Source organism: Aythya marila (genome assembly GCF_965140915.1).
Source record: "Aythya marila genome assembly, chromosome: 2".
NCBI classification, from domain to species: domain Eukaryota; kingdom Metazoa; phylum Chordata; class Aves; order Anseriformes; family Anatidae; genus Aythya; species Aythya marila.
The window spans coordinates 7,517,879-7,533,276 of NC_139043.1; positions in this window are offsets into that span (position 1 = coordinate 7,517,879).

Here is a 15,398-nt window from a genome sequence, read left to right on the forward strand (position 1 = left end):
ACTCCAGCAGGACAAGCCAGGTCACCCAGGTTAGACACTCAGGCAGAGAGTGAGTCAAAAAGCTGTGCTGCTTTCCCCGGTGAGGGAAGTGTTGGTGGGATTTAACCAGTGCTAAATGCCTCATTTGTGTGCGCTCCCCTCCCTGAAGGGCCAGCCTTTGCCCCAGGGCTGCCTTTCTCTTTGGTGACAAACCAGCTGGGTTCACTCTTTTTTAGGCTCTTCCGAGCCTGTCCCTGCAGCGATCCCTCGACTGACTTGTGGGCCTTGGCCTAAAGCTGGGTGCTGGAGGTGGGGTGTAAGGAGGCCGGATCCAGGCTCCTTCCAGTGGTGCCCAGTGCCAGGACAGGAGGCCATAGACCCAGCCTGGAGCCCAGAAGGTTCCCCTGATCCCCAGGCAGCCCAGAGGCTGTGGGGTCTCCTCTTGGAGAGCTCCAAAAGCCGCCTGGCCATGGGCCTGGGCACCCTGCTCTGGGTGGCCCTGCTGGGGCAGGGGCTGGGCCCGAGGGACCCCGAGGTGCTGCCAGCCTCACTGGTCTGATAATCTGACAATTCAGTGACCAAGCAGGCTTTCAAGCTGACCAGAAGGTCCCTTGGGGTTGGCACCCCTGAACAGAGGTGCCTTAGAGCTGCCTAAATCCAGAGGTGCCTGAGCATGGCTAACTCTGAGTACCTCCCTAAAACAGCACTTGGTTTCTCCTTGGCTTCTCCTGCCCACAGCCAGCCTGCATTGTTAGTTCAGTGGCAGAAGGAAGCAGGGTCAGGTGTTTCTTTTGTGCTCAGTGAAATGGGATCTGCTGCCCAAGAAGCTGGCAGGGACACCTGAGGTCACCCAGTTCAGCCCTTGCTGCTGCAGACAAACATGATGTCATTGCTTTCACTGTACGAGCAAGCTCCCAGTCTAAAAGTAGTCGATTTTGCTTGTTTTTCTTTTCCTCTCCGCTTGTTTTGCTCTCCTGGCCTCCTGCACTGCAGTTATGCCCAACCTCTTTTTTTATTTTTTCAACCTGTGTTTATTCCAGGCCAGTTTTGCCTATTATACTCTTACGTCTGGCCTTTGTCTCCACAGTTTTGTGTTTCTGGTGGGTGGAAAAGGAAGATGGAGTCCGCAAGAGAAGAGTTCAATACCACTGTATTTGTGCATATGAACCACTCAGCCCTTGGTGCTTGATTAGACAATTTTGAGATGCAGGCAAATGATAATTACGTTGGTCACAATACATTTAGCTGAACGTCTGAAGTAGCCATTAGAAAGAAAACCCTTCTAGAACATGAAGAACTTTTATTTTATTAAACAATTTATAATTTGGTCGGACGGTGCTTGAAGATACTTAGAGCTGAATTATAAAGTGGCTTATTTCACTTAGTGTCACTTCACATTTTACGGGCTGGAAGATCTGCACAGGCTTTCGTGAGGCAGAGAGGAGTCCCCAGGACCCTCCCAGCTGCACCTGGGAAGCCTGAGCAAAGCTACCAGCAGTGTCCCCGTCACAGCCCTCACCAGCAACCCAGCAACTTTTTGCTCCTCATCTCTGTCACGGCAGACGTGAGCCAAGATTTGAAGCCAGTTTTGTAATGGAGGCGGAACAGAACAGCACAGGCTCGGGAGCAAGATGATGAAGGTAGTTAAAATGTTCACTGTGTGCAGGTGACTGTGGTTAGAAGGAAGTGTGAACATTTGCTGGCTTGCCTAGCACAACAGAGCACTTTGAATGGCCTTCCCTTATGATACACGCAAGGCAATTTTATTTTGAATTTCTGTCCAAGTAAAAATTTAAACTTGTTTTTTTTTTTTGATCAGTTTAACACGTTCGTCCCTGGGACATTCTGCTCAATGCCTGTAAGAATGCATCTTCTTCATTTTTTCCTCAAAACTCAGCTCTCCCCCATCAGCTATACAATATTAAAAAAATGGATAGGCGTAATCAGCATTACATCTATCGATTCACAATAATACCAAACCAATTGGAATTTGGATATATGCATAATCAGCATTGCCTGTATTGATTCACAATAGCACAAAACCGATCTGAATTTGTGCATATGCATCATCAGCACTGCATGCATCGATTCACAATAACACAAAACTGCAAATATGTGTGCACTTCTGAACCGTGCATAGCCATCTGGATGCCTCGACTCATGGTTTGCATGCGGCAGCCACCTCCGCGGGCCGATCCTATAAGTGGCTCCATACGTATGGCCACACCGTGGGCGCACTGACAGCCTCTGCAGAGTCTCGTCCCCTTCCCAAGGTTTGGCTGTGGGTGCTGCAGGACGTGAGCAAGATGCCCCTGGGGCAGGGGGCACAGGACACGCTCCTTACATCGAGCGTTAGAAGTTCTCAAGCAGGCACCTGAATGTTGGGGTAATGTATCTTTCTGTAAATTATTACTTCACTTCATCACTTGCAACCTCTTTTCATCACCTCTTTTCCTGCAGACTGATGACTGTTTGGGGATGGAAGGCTTTTTTTTCCCCCTCTGGCTGGACCAAGGCCATTCAACAGAGTGAGCAGCAGGAGGTTTTGAAAGAGAGATACTGTTAGCACTGTTTCCACACACCCGAAGACTGATCTTTATGCAGCTGAGACTACAAGGGATATCCCTTAAAATAAAGGCCAGCTTATTACCCATCTTCTTCAACTCCCGTGGATCTAAATATCCCGAAGCTGCGAGAAGCCGCTGCACAAAGCTTCTTTATAGCTCTCAGTGTGCCTCCTTTGCTGGCTCCAGCTGCCCCTACGCTCTGTTTTTCCTCAGCCTTCTCTTCAATATTTTTTTTCCAGTTGACTTAGTTATTACAGTACGCGGAGTGGAGCGGGGAAAATACACCGAAGGTGGGAGCTGGCAGAGCAGGGGAGCGGCGAGGGAAGCGCTTTTGCCATCCCATGACATCACCTGCGTGGCAATTGGTGGCACGGTGGTGGCGGGGAGGCACTGGCCGGCGTCCTCGGGCTCGCTTCCGTGCCACGGAACAGAGACAGGGCCTGTCTCCTGCCAGCCTCTTTCCCTGCCAGCCTCCTGGCAGAGCTCGGGACATTTATAAAAACAGTACAGTACTTTATTTAGCCTCGAGTGAGAAAAAGTCACTTCACAGCTCCAGTTTAGGCACAAGGCACTAACAAGCAGATTTAAAAGAAAAAAAAAAAATCCCTTGCATAAACGCAGCTCCAATGAAAATTGATTTGTATTCCAGATGACCCCTCAAATCGGGAGATTGAGCTGCGCCTTTTATCTCCGGAGAAATGGGTTCAGCTCCTGATTAGCCCATAGAGGAAATTCCACTTAATGGTCTGATTTTGGTGGGCTGAAAAGCCGTTCCCTGCCTAGAACCACCACCCATTGTGGCGTGATTGGCACTCAGTGTTCACAACAGAACAAGAACTTCACCTCGGCTCTACTCCTATGACTTCACCCTGCCATCAGCTCTCAGTACCTCACCCGCCACTTCCCGAGAGCCTGAGAAAGGCGGCAGGGCTTGCAGGGCGAGCTGTGTGCGGGCAGAGGGGCGCAGGCAGGAGGCTAATAGGGGCTGAGGAGGTGCCAGGGGGGAACGGGGAAGGGCAGAGGAGGGCCTGAGAAAACAAGCAGCAAGCTGATGGAGGGATGCTTCCATGGAGGAAAAGGGAAAGGGGTGGGGAAAGGGGAAAAACGGGGAATGAAGGTGGACTGGGAGAGGATGCGTGGATATGGGAAGGGTGGGATGCAGGTATACGCAGAGCTGAAGGCAATAGATCAAAATGAATATAACTCCACCCAAAATGAATACAACTCCACCTAAACTGCAGAAGGAAACGTCAGCTGGAGGAGGGAGTCTCTCAGGGTCAGCTCCCTGAATCCTCTCACTGCGTCTGGAGGCCCTGGGTGGCACAGAGAGGCCCTGAGTCCTCAGCTTGTGCTAAATGCTTTGTGATTAGAGTCTTTGGTTTGTTTTCCCAAGTCTTCATTCCTCAGAGCATGAAACACTGTTCTGCAGGGGAGCAGAGGATCCGCAAGACTGATCAGCAGCCAGCTCTCTTCTCCATCGTGCCTTTGCAAGAGCCATAGAGTAAGAAAAGAAATACTCATCTCCAGTCTAATCAGTACAGTACCTCCTAATTGATGGGTTGTGTTTCTCCTAGCAGCATGAGAAGCTTGCGTGGTGTCCTGCAAGGCATTCTTGAGGGACATTAAATGGAGGAAAGTATTAGAAATGTGCACTGTGGCACTAGTAAGCCTCCTGACCCAGTTCTGCGCAGTGTTGTGAGCAGATACAAAACATTATCACTCTAGGGTGGCTGCAGAAGTGGATGAAAACCTGCAGGTGATGGGAGTGAAGGTATTGCTCTCACACTAGGGGGGCATTTCAGCCAGCCTTCACTGTTGCCTTCAGCCCTTTCGTACTTATCTCGGGTGTCAAAGCAGTGAATGTGTATATAAAATATCTCTGTTTGGGTGGTCATACTTGGGACAATAAAATTTGAATTTAGAACGGCACTGATAATTGGAAAAAATCTTGTAAAATCAGCATGATGATGAAGTGCAAACTACTGCATTTGGGGAGGAGAAATGCCAAAAGGGGACCCCCTGGCTGGGCAGCAGCATAGCGAGGTGGGGCTGGGGCTCCAAGTGGCCTGAAATCTGACTGTGAAGACAGCACTGGACATCCTTTTCTGGCTGCAGCTCCTCCAGCAGCAAAAACCGCTATCCACAGCCCCATTGCTCATCATCTCCTCCCACCTTAGGCTTTGGCTTCTTCATAGCTGCTTATACCTCAGCCTTAGCCCATTCTGGGAAATGGAGGATGAGAAAAGACCTGCTGTTTGGATCACCACCTCTAACCTGGGTCACGCACCTGGGTTGTGTCCGGGGGCATTAGTGCTGGCTGACCTGCGAGGGGGGGAGCTGCAGCTGGGGGGGTGGTGATAAGCAGCTGGAGTGGGCGAGAAGAAATAAACTTTTCACCCAGCTCAGCTGCAGCCAGAACAGGATGTGTGGCTGCAACCTAAGACATAGGAGATAATTATTCTACTCCACTTGGCACCGGTAAGGCCTCAGCTGGAATACAGTGTCCAGTTCTGGGCACTGCACCGTAAGAAAAATGTAGACAAACTGGAGGGAGGCCAGGAGAGAGACACTGGAAATATCGGAGGCATAGAAAGAACAACCTAGGAGGCAATGTTGAAAGGATTGTTTGTTTAGTCTGGGAACAGCAGAGTCTAAGGAAAAGACATGATAAACATCTTGCAATATGTTAAAGATTATTGTAAGGAGGATAGTGATAAATCTTTTCCCATGGCCACTGCAGGACAGGGAAAGAAGGAAGCAGTTTCATTTGCAGCTAAGAAAATTTAGAGGATACTTTAGGAAAAACTTTCTGGGTAGCAGGGCAATGAAGTAGAGAGAGTTAGGGAAAGCAGGGGTCTTGTTAAAATTTGTAAGTGTGTTTTAGTTTAATAACAAATATTGCAGAAGTAATAATGCTTCTTGTTTGAATGACTGTTTTGGGCTAAAGCCTGGGACTGAGTTTCTACATGTCCACAGTAGTCATGTGGGTGCACTTGCAAGAAATAGCTCTAGTGCTGCAAGCTTTGGGGCAGAAACTCTTTTTCATGATCGATATGTATGAAACACAGCATCTTGTGACTGGTCTCTTATTGCAGGATCTCCGCATATTGCTGCTGTACAAATAAGTCATCATGTAAAACACGAATTTGTAAAACATTCTGTAAATACAGGAATAACTGTCTTCTGGTTTCTTTTTTTGGCTGCACTCTATTTTTTTCCTTGCAGGTTCATATCACATATCCATAATCCCTTCTCCATAGATTTGCTGTATGTGCACAGCTAGAGGTATATCCACTGATAGCTGTTAATCCTTTGAGTGTTTTTACATTTACAGCATATGTCCAGCGACAGTGCTGCCTTATGGTTTTAAGGATACTCGCTGATTCTCTGGCGACACCACTACAAACAGCAACTTGCACCATCGTGTTTCAATCCCAGGAAGTTCTCAGGCTGTGAATTGGGTTTTCTTCAACAGCAGAGAAGCAGACAACCTCGTAATATTTTCAGAAGTTTGGCCTAACGTGCATGCAAACTCAGAAAAGAAATGGAAGGATGATCCAGAAGGCTGGATGTGGAGGTGGGAAGCCAGCAAAGGTCATTTGTCTGTGACCTTGCAGAGATCAAAATCTGTAGCTGTAGCTGGTCAAGTGTTTGTCTTGAAACTTATGACAGAATATGGATTTATTTTTTATTTTTTTTTCTCATAAAGTAAAATCTACTAGTAAATGTATTTGTTACAGAATGCGCTTTCAATTCTTAATCTCCTTGGATTTTTAAGTTTAAGGATGATTGTTTTGGATTTTTTTGCTGCTTGATTTTGGTTTAGTTGCAATATATTAGAGATGCTTTACTTTAAATTCCCAATATATGTGCTCAACTTTCCTTCTACCTTGAGATAATTTATCTGTAAGTGAACACTAACCACGAAACCTGAAGTCCTGGCTACTGTAAGATATTTCTAATATTTTAAGATGATTAATATCATCCAAAATCACCTCTAAAGAGTATATTCATTGGCATACTAGAGCAGTACAAATCAGCAAGACAAAACAGCCAGTTAAGCTGAGTTTACAGCTGCTTTGCTTTCCACAAAAGCACAAAGCACCCACAGGGTATTAATTACCATATTAATTTATTTATTTTTTTTGACAGTTCTTTGTAGAAGATAAGTGTCTATAGCATCTACATTGGAGAACCAGGATGTGGTCAGTCTTGTCTATTAAAGTGAGCTGGGACAGGAAACCATGTCTTGTAAATCTCCTCTGCATGTTTGCTTGGTGACAGGAGAACTTCTGGAGATGTTTCAAGCCCGTAGGTCCATGGGGAGCCTCCAAGCCTCTCATTCCTAGCTGCTCTGCAGGGGATTAGGGTAACTGCATGCTCCCAGGCCTCCCTGTCTGAGCTGTGGAATCATGAAAGGTTTATGGGGACAGAAACAGAACACGGGAAAGGGGTGGAGGGAGGAGAGGGGGAACTCATCTGCCCTGGTTTAGATATTGAACAGTTGGACTTCAAAGGCTGAGTTAAGTCACCTCAGGCTCCATGCACAGTCAGTGCAGAGGAAAAGGAACTCCAGGGAGATACTCGTCTCCTTTCAGGACAAGAAATGCCTGTTTCTCTGCTGCCTGTGTGAGACATCAGGGTATCTATCTCCTAGATCCATGGAGCTGAGGTGACCCCGCATGGCCTACTGGCTGTGGCACTTCTCAGAGGAGGGAGCCTGAGCTCCGGCCTCTTCTCCAGGGACTGCTGACAGACTTTGTGCAAGCTGCAGCTCCTACAGCCGCATTCCTCCATGTAGTAATAAAAGCACAGCCTCCCTCCTTCCTCCTGCCTCCTGCCCGGCACAGCGTGTTGTCTCAGCGGGTGAGGCACTGCTGAGGAAAAAGGGAACTGTGGGCCTGGGCGTCCTCCTGTCAGAGAAGGAGCTCAGCCCACACGCCACTTCATGGAGACTGCTCTGACCATCAGGCAAAAAAAGTGGGACCACCTCTCCTACAGGCCCTGCTTTGTCTGCAAGGCTCCTTCTGTGAGGAGATGGGCTACCACAGAGCTCTTGCCATCACCCAAAGGCCCTGACAGACTGGTCACTTTAGGGCATTCAGGCTGAAGAGTAATTTCAGAGGCCCAAAGTTGGACTTGGAAGTGAACTCGGCGCAAAACTTTTCAGGCTTGTCAGGCCTGAGGCGCTACCTAGGCAGGAGCATGAGACATCAAAGTTAAAAAGATGCCTTTTCGCTCATCTACACCTGACATCTAGGCAAAGCAAATCTGACATCTCTCTCACAAGGGTATCATACAGAGCTGTTGCTGGCCTTCCTCTGGGTTTTTTGACATTCTCTCGATGAACCGTGGTGGATCATAAGGATGAGGCTCCAGCTGAAGGGCTCGAGGTGATGGCCACTCCAGGGTTTATCCAAAGCCTTGCAGCCAGAAGGCAGTGCCGAGGGCTGGAGGGAGGGAGAGCAGGAGAGGGACGGCACCACACGTTACAGCCAGAGAAAAGGAGTTTGCATCAAGGATTACGCAACTTTTGACATGTCCTATATATCAAGACCCAGCACCTGGGAGCTAGCACTGTGCCGTGCTGTTAGCAGTGCCTACTTTAGACGGTTATTGCTAAATGACATTACTGTCTTGTCAGAGGTTCTCCAGATCCATGTCTACGCTGTCCTTGTGGGGCAGATCCTCAAATGACATCTGCTGTGTGGCACCAAGCCAGAGCTGCATGTGCTGGGGCAGGGGCAGGGAAGTCACTCGTGTCCTTCTGCTTCAGCCCCCTTGCAGAAGGATGGAGGCTCACGGAAGAAGCCCTTCACCCCGCCACAGGCCTGCACCCACCAGGCTGCATGAGGACCTGATTTGCGCTTAATTAAACCTCAGGTATAGGAATCCTCATGGTCTGGGAAGCAAAATCCTTTGGCACTGTAACCAGACCAAACCCATCTTTGCTAGCTTTACAGCCCCTGATAGCTTTTCCACATTTCACCTGGGACTGGGCTCTCAAATGCTTTTTACAAACTTGACCAACTCCCTCCAGCGCCTGGAAGGGTCCTGATATTTTGCTTATTCTACATGAACTCCTCCACCTTTATTTATTTATATTTATTTTATTTTTTTTTCTCTCAGCGGGGAAACGGGAAAATGGAAGTGCATCACGTGTAATGTCTGGGAAGAGCACAGAGGCAGCCAGGCGGCCGTTGCAGGGGTTTGGCACCTCGCGCAGGAATGAGCACATGCAGGTAGAATGTTATTTCGCCGCTCCTGCTGAGCACACTGCAGTTAGCTCTCTGCTGAATCCTAAAGTCGAGCAAAAAGCAGCTGGTTAAGGTGGAATCTGAAAATCAGTCATAGGATAAACAGGTTGCAACGCTAAGCGCTCTCCGAGGGAAAAGCAGCATGCAGCATATGTTCTTGCTTTGGAAGATATTTAAAAAAATAAAAAAAACTTTAATAGACCCTTTACTAGCTTATGCTAGTGGAGCTGTTAATTAATTAAATAACTGTATGCGAATGGCATCCATTGGGAAAGAGCCTCACAGCTTCCAGATGCCAGTTATTGGCCCCATTACGGGCCTAAAACTATTACAGTAAATCATTACATGCTCCAAGATGAACTGGCACACGATTGCTGGGAGGAAGGATGGAGATATTCTCACTTGTGCCATTTTGTGCCAGTTTTTATCTAGTGAGATTAATCAGTACTTTTAGAAGTGCAAGTCAGAGCTATAAAATATTAAAGGATATTCCATCAATGGACTGGAGACACGCTTAAGCAGAGCTTTTAAAACTTTTGGATGTTGACAGATAGATAGAAGTTGGAAGAGATAATGAGCAACATCTGATTTTAATTTTTATTTTTTTTTTTAAGGTCGGATTTATAGCTAAAAGGGCTGCACTGAGTCTCTTCTGTGTGCAGGAGGAATACTCAGAGGAGGACATTAAAGTTTATCACTGGAGTTCAGGTGCCAGGTAAGCAAACAGTTTCTCAGGCCAAAAGCAATCATTTAAGGCAGTTATTCCAAACACAAAATCAACCAGAAAGTATTAAATAACCTTGTAGCCTGGATTCCCCTTGGGAGGGAAACACTTCCTGACATTGGATGGCAGCCTAAAATCTATGCTCTGGCCTAGAAGGGGCCTTTTTTGTTTTTCCTTTCTTAATTAATAAGCTATGAATTTTCACTCCAAATGACCACCATGGACCTTGCTGTCTTTTTAGGCTGTGAGGAATGAAACCACAGATCCACCTACATTACCCCTGGCCCAGACAGACTGCCCTTTAGAAATCTGCTTGCCTGCTTGGTCTGTCTCAAATCCAAAGGCTGAGTGCCGGAGGGGCACTCCAGGGGCTGTTTATACCATTTCCCCAATTATTAGAGGCATTAATTCAGGGGCAGACACTTCCTCTGAGAAATTATTCTGCAGCCAAAAGCCCTCCCACGGCTGGATGCGGCAGGCTAAGCGCTGGGGCTGGAGATGCCGCAGCAGATCACCAGACCTTCCACCGCCGTCCTCCCACTCACAGCCCATGCACGAGCTCTCGCCCACATTCAGAAGTTTCCAGCGGGGCCGAGGGGGATATGGGGAGCCTCAGTGGGGCTTTTGCTGATACCGATCACCAGCGGTCGCCCTCCCACGCAGCCGTGCTGGTGCCGAGAGGTGCGATCGCTGATAGGCCTCTGCCACCTACTGCAACAACCTGTTCACCCAGAAGGACGGACGCATCTCCCACGGCTCAATGGGAGAGCGTCCCAGGCTGCTCCGGCACCAAGAGCCTCCACAAACGCCCCCAGGATGTGTATGGGGTGGTGGTGGTGGAGGGAATGTGAGAGAAATGCAGCTCTGCCGTGTCCAGGTGAGGCCTGTTGCTTGGAGGGCAGCGCTTTGCTGCGCCACGGCGTACAGGACGCAGCACAGAGCGAATATCCAATAACAGTTCGACACGGGTAGAAAAATCAGGCATTTATTGGTTGGGTGGGTTTACGAGAGAAATGGTGTCTGCGGAAAACCAGCCTCATCTAGCTGCTTCTCCTAAAGCGAAGGTGAGGACACTGAAACCGCGCTCACACAGACGCTACCAGGAAGTGTGACTGACTGTGTGAGAAACGCGTGAGTAAGAGTTCGCTGACTAACCCCTACTTAAAGGAAAGGAATTGATTTATTACAACAGCATGACAAATTGAAGCACCAGTCTTGCAAGTTGGTCCGTGCGAGCAGATCTGTGCACCCACGTGGCTCTGATAGGGCCCAATAGGGCTTGGAACTGGGTGTTGCAGTTGCCCAACCAGCCAAATTGCTGGCTTGATAGCACAAGGTTGGAACAGCGCTGGTTAGACTTTTCTGAAGGCGCCTGACATTTCTGTGGGAGCCAAGGGACTTGGAGCACCTAAGCTGAAGCAGGACAGACAGCTGCAGCACTCCCCAGCGTGCGTGCTGGTAAGAAAGCACTGCCTCGTCTGGCCTTAAACGAAAACAAATGGCTTTCAGGACCTTGGAGCTGAAGAGGGGAATGTCACCATGTGTCCAACAAAAACAAAAAGACGCGCTGAGCCAAGAGCAGCCCAGTGCTTGTCTGCCATTCCCTGGCTGTAACCTCAGGAGACTCCTCTTGGCTTGTGTGAGACTGGGAGGGAATGCAATCAGCGAGCAAAAAATGCTGTTTCTACTTGATAGCTTAATATTACATAGGCAGCAGTTATGCTTTTCTACTGAGCATGCTTTGCTGCTCTATGGGGTCTTAGGCTGGCCCATCCTTTGCAGTAGAGAAAATGAAACCAAGAGGAAAAACACAGCTACTTTTTCTGTGATGTAGATTTTTTAATATATGTATATATATTATTTCATTTTGTATCCTAGTTCTCTCTTCTCTTCTCTTCTCTTCTCTTCTCTTCTCTTCTCTTCTCTTCTCTTCTCTTCTCTTCTCTTCTCTTCTCTTCTCTTCTCTTCTCTTCTCTTCTCTTCTCTTCTCTTCTCTTCTCTTCTCTTCTCTTCTCTTCTCTTCTCTTCTCTTCTCTTCTCTTCTCTTCTCTTCTCTTCTCTTCTCTTCTCTTCTCTTCTCTTCTCTTTTCTCTGTGGAATATTTATGCAAAACAAGTGTGATGCTAAACAGTCAACATGATGACTGATGCATTTGAAAGGGCTATGAGCAACCCAGGTATGAATAGTACAGGGGACTGGCAAGAAGTGACAGAGCTCTTCACGCTTAGATCATGGATTTGATCCAGAAGAAGGTAGAAGTGAGTACAAGTCATTACAGTCTGGTACCTGTGAGCCTGTGAGTACCGCTGCAGGCCCTGGATCGCAGTGCAAGACACCAGCGATGGCCAGCACTGATGCTTCCCTTCTCCAGCCAGCAGCAGCTGGCTCTGTCTGTGTGTGCTCTTTTCCAGCCACCACACTACTTTTTAATTCCCCATGTTCTGAGGATTTGGGGACAGAAGCAGGAAAAAGGAAGCCAGTCATACACCTCGCTCACACAGTAAATGGTGGATTTCAGCTTTCCAGTTGGAGGTATAACGGGCTAGTGTTAGGATGCTGGTGCAGTTAGGTATGTGCACGCAGACACAGCTGGAGAAAAGCTTTGGGCATGGATGCAAAGTGCAGGCCAACTTTGTAAAGATGTACCCACACCCTTAACTTTAAATATATAAAATTTCCCATTGACCTCCCTGGAACTATTCATGCATTAAACATATGCATGAGCCTTTCTAGAAATAGATAATATAAATGAGACTACAAAAATAGTTAACCAGAAATACTTTCTGTACAAGGAAATAGGAAAATTTACAAGGGGTGTGTGAATATGAGCTCCTAGTGATCCCTCTTGACAGAAGGGACTAAATAAAATCTAGGCCGCATTGTTAAAGGACAAGGCATTGTTGCTCATGTATGAGAGGGTGTTTCCAGCTACCCATCGTGGAGACTGGAGTGTAGTTTGCATTCATTATGTTAATTAAACAATTTGCTGGAATTTAGCATGTGGCGGATTGGCAGGAGGCAACTTTAACTTGGGCTCTGCAGGCTGAGATACTTTCATTACACGGACGACCCTGAGTCATGCCAACAGAGCAGCACCCGTGGTAATGTGTTGCTGTTGATGGCTTTTGTGTAAAGTCACACTTAAACAATGCAATTAGGGCCTCAACAACAACAACAACAACGACAACAACAACAACAAAGGTAGAAACAATCAAGATCTACATTATTTAAGCATCCGGTTGTACGCAAGATATCCAGAGTCTAGTGATAGGTACAGAGTTATTGTGCAAGGGGTACCATTTAGAGGCTGAAGGCCACTTACTTATGCAAAGCTGCACTATACTGAAGCCTTTTAGACCTGCATTTGCTAAATCATTTTAAAACAGACCTTTAAGCTTTGCTGTTTCATGGCAGAACCTTCAGCAAGCTGCATTCTCAACTATCTTCTACTTTTGCTTTCATACATTAAAAGTGGATACTTGATTTGAACAAGGCCATTATCCGTAGGTCTACAAAAAGCCATCTCCTTATTCAGGAGCACTTAAGGCTTTTAGACAATTGCATGTACTGGGAGGGGAGGAACTGCTGGTTCCTTATATCAGACTACATCCCAATCTCTCTCCTGCATTTAAAACCTAACGTTACCCTACCCAGGATTATCAGGGTCTTCTTCTGAGCATCAAAACCAAGGAAATAGTGAGACTTGTAGGCAAATAAGCCAAGTCTGCAATGAGGCAAGGCTCCATTCTCCATGCCAGTCTGTACTTGTATTTATTCTGCTTTACAGTGGACTTCTTTTGGCACAGGGAGATTCACTGCACCGAGCTTTGGCACACTGCTTCAGACATGGAAGAAGTCTGGGATGGGAGACCACAGCGTAAGAATATTTACTTTGCACTCAGTTTTTGTTAAACTTGCTGGAGCTAAAGGGTTTCTCCGTTCATTCCTTTTGAATGTCCTGTTTTATGTGATGATGATTTTGTGAGATGAAATATCTTCTGTCCTATCTGTGTGTTGCTGTCATTCACACCAAGAATCCCAGAGTCATGAAAACGTATGTTTTAGTCTGGGGATGAATTAGCATTTTAGTTTTAGTACATCCTACTCCATAATTATACAGAATGGTTTTTGGAAAGAGAGTCTGAAAACGTACCTAGTTCCCAGGAATAATGATTTTGGCCTCAAATAAATGGCAGGATAACAGTGATGCTGCTATCCTCCAGAGCAGGGATTAGCCAGTCTCCAGTTGTAAATATTGGGAATAAAGCACACGTCGAACCTCAGTGCTGCTATTTTGTGATTTCTTATCCCAACAGAGAGGTAACATTTGTGTTGCCTTTATTTTCCTAGAAGCTAGACCTTGCTCCTGGAGAAAACAGATTGTAGGATCAAAAGAGCTCTACAGAGGCAGCCTTGGTGCTCTGTCTGCGCGTTTCCATCTGCAGGCTCTAATTCAGCTGTGCTGGGTATGTAAAAGTGCAAATGCAGAAGGAATAGTTCAAAGTTGTACTCTTGGCTTTCATATGCTGCAGCATTTTGTTCTCTTTATATCCACTGTGTTTATTTAAATATCTTTCAATCTACCTGTAGCTCTGCCTGCACCGCCTTCTGGTGCTCCCTTCTACTCCTGCCATTGTCCGCGGTATCTTTGATCAATCCAGGAGCGGAACAACACCGCTGTGTAACGCTCAGTCCAAGCTGGAGCATGGATTCAGTCCAGGAGATAGGTCCAGAGGCTGTGCCCCTTTCTTTCCCCTTGCCTTTGCAATCCCCGCTGGGCAGGATACCACCCAAACTGGGATTTACCAGAAAAGGAAGCATTGGGAAATTTTGTTTCCTGGAAGAGATGCTAGTAGTGGCCATAAAACCCTAACAGAGAAGAAAAGAAAAGGCTGTTTTGAAATCTTGACACTGTTAGGCTGCTCTGATTTCTTAGCAGTCAGCCCTTTGCTGATACTGGTAGGGTTGGGTAAAATGGCACTGGGACCGACAGACACGACCTCTGCCCTTCAATCAGAGCAGCAAAACCGCTTGAGTTTCTTCACAAATGAAACGTGACTCCAACACAAATCCCAAGCAGGTCATCCCCCCAAACCAGAGCCACGTGTAGAGCTAAGGAACTTCAGTAACAGGAGGGAAAGGGGTTTACTTGGCGCTTCTTGTACCGCAGTGGGTCACAGGGGTGCTTACTGACATCAGCGTGTGTTGATCCATAAGCCGCAAAGATCTGAGAAGTGCCAGAAATTCCCGTTTCCACCACCGAGAAGGGCTGATTTGCTGTTGTGTTGAATATAGTGAAAATGAGGTGTATTAGGATTTACCTTCTGAGGTGTATTAGGATTTACCTTCTGAGCCTGGGGGTGTCCCACGTATTCCCTTGCCACTGTGGGAGACAAAACCTTTGCTGAGCATTTAGCAGTCAATGGTTCCTTCAGGGGGTCGATGAAGATTAGAATAATAATCATACTTTGAGTGCTTCCACGGATTTTGAAGAGAGTGAGCCCCTTTCTCTAACTGCATGGCCTATTTCAGTATCTGGGTCTACCGGCTTCCATAGCCTCATTACCTACATGATGGGTCTGTATCGTTTGCTTAGCTTATTCACAAATTTTGTTAACAACTTGATTTCTTCTGGTGGATGAAAATAGAAGTGTATTTGAGTGGCAACCTGCTGTTCCCACCAGGACAAGCTCAGCAGGTTCAGAAGAGCAGCTGAGCAGCCCCGGTGGTATGTCCTCTCCTGCCAGATCTTCCTCTTCATGGTGGCCACTGGCTGCTCCTGCAGCCTCCTGGACATTTTAGAGCGTGCCCTTCCTAACAAAGCCATTCCTTGTCATCGTGGGCATTTCCTACAGGCTCTTGAGTGAAACT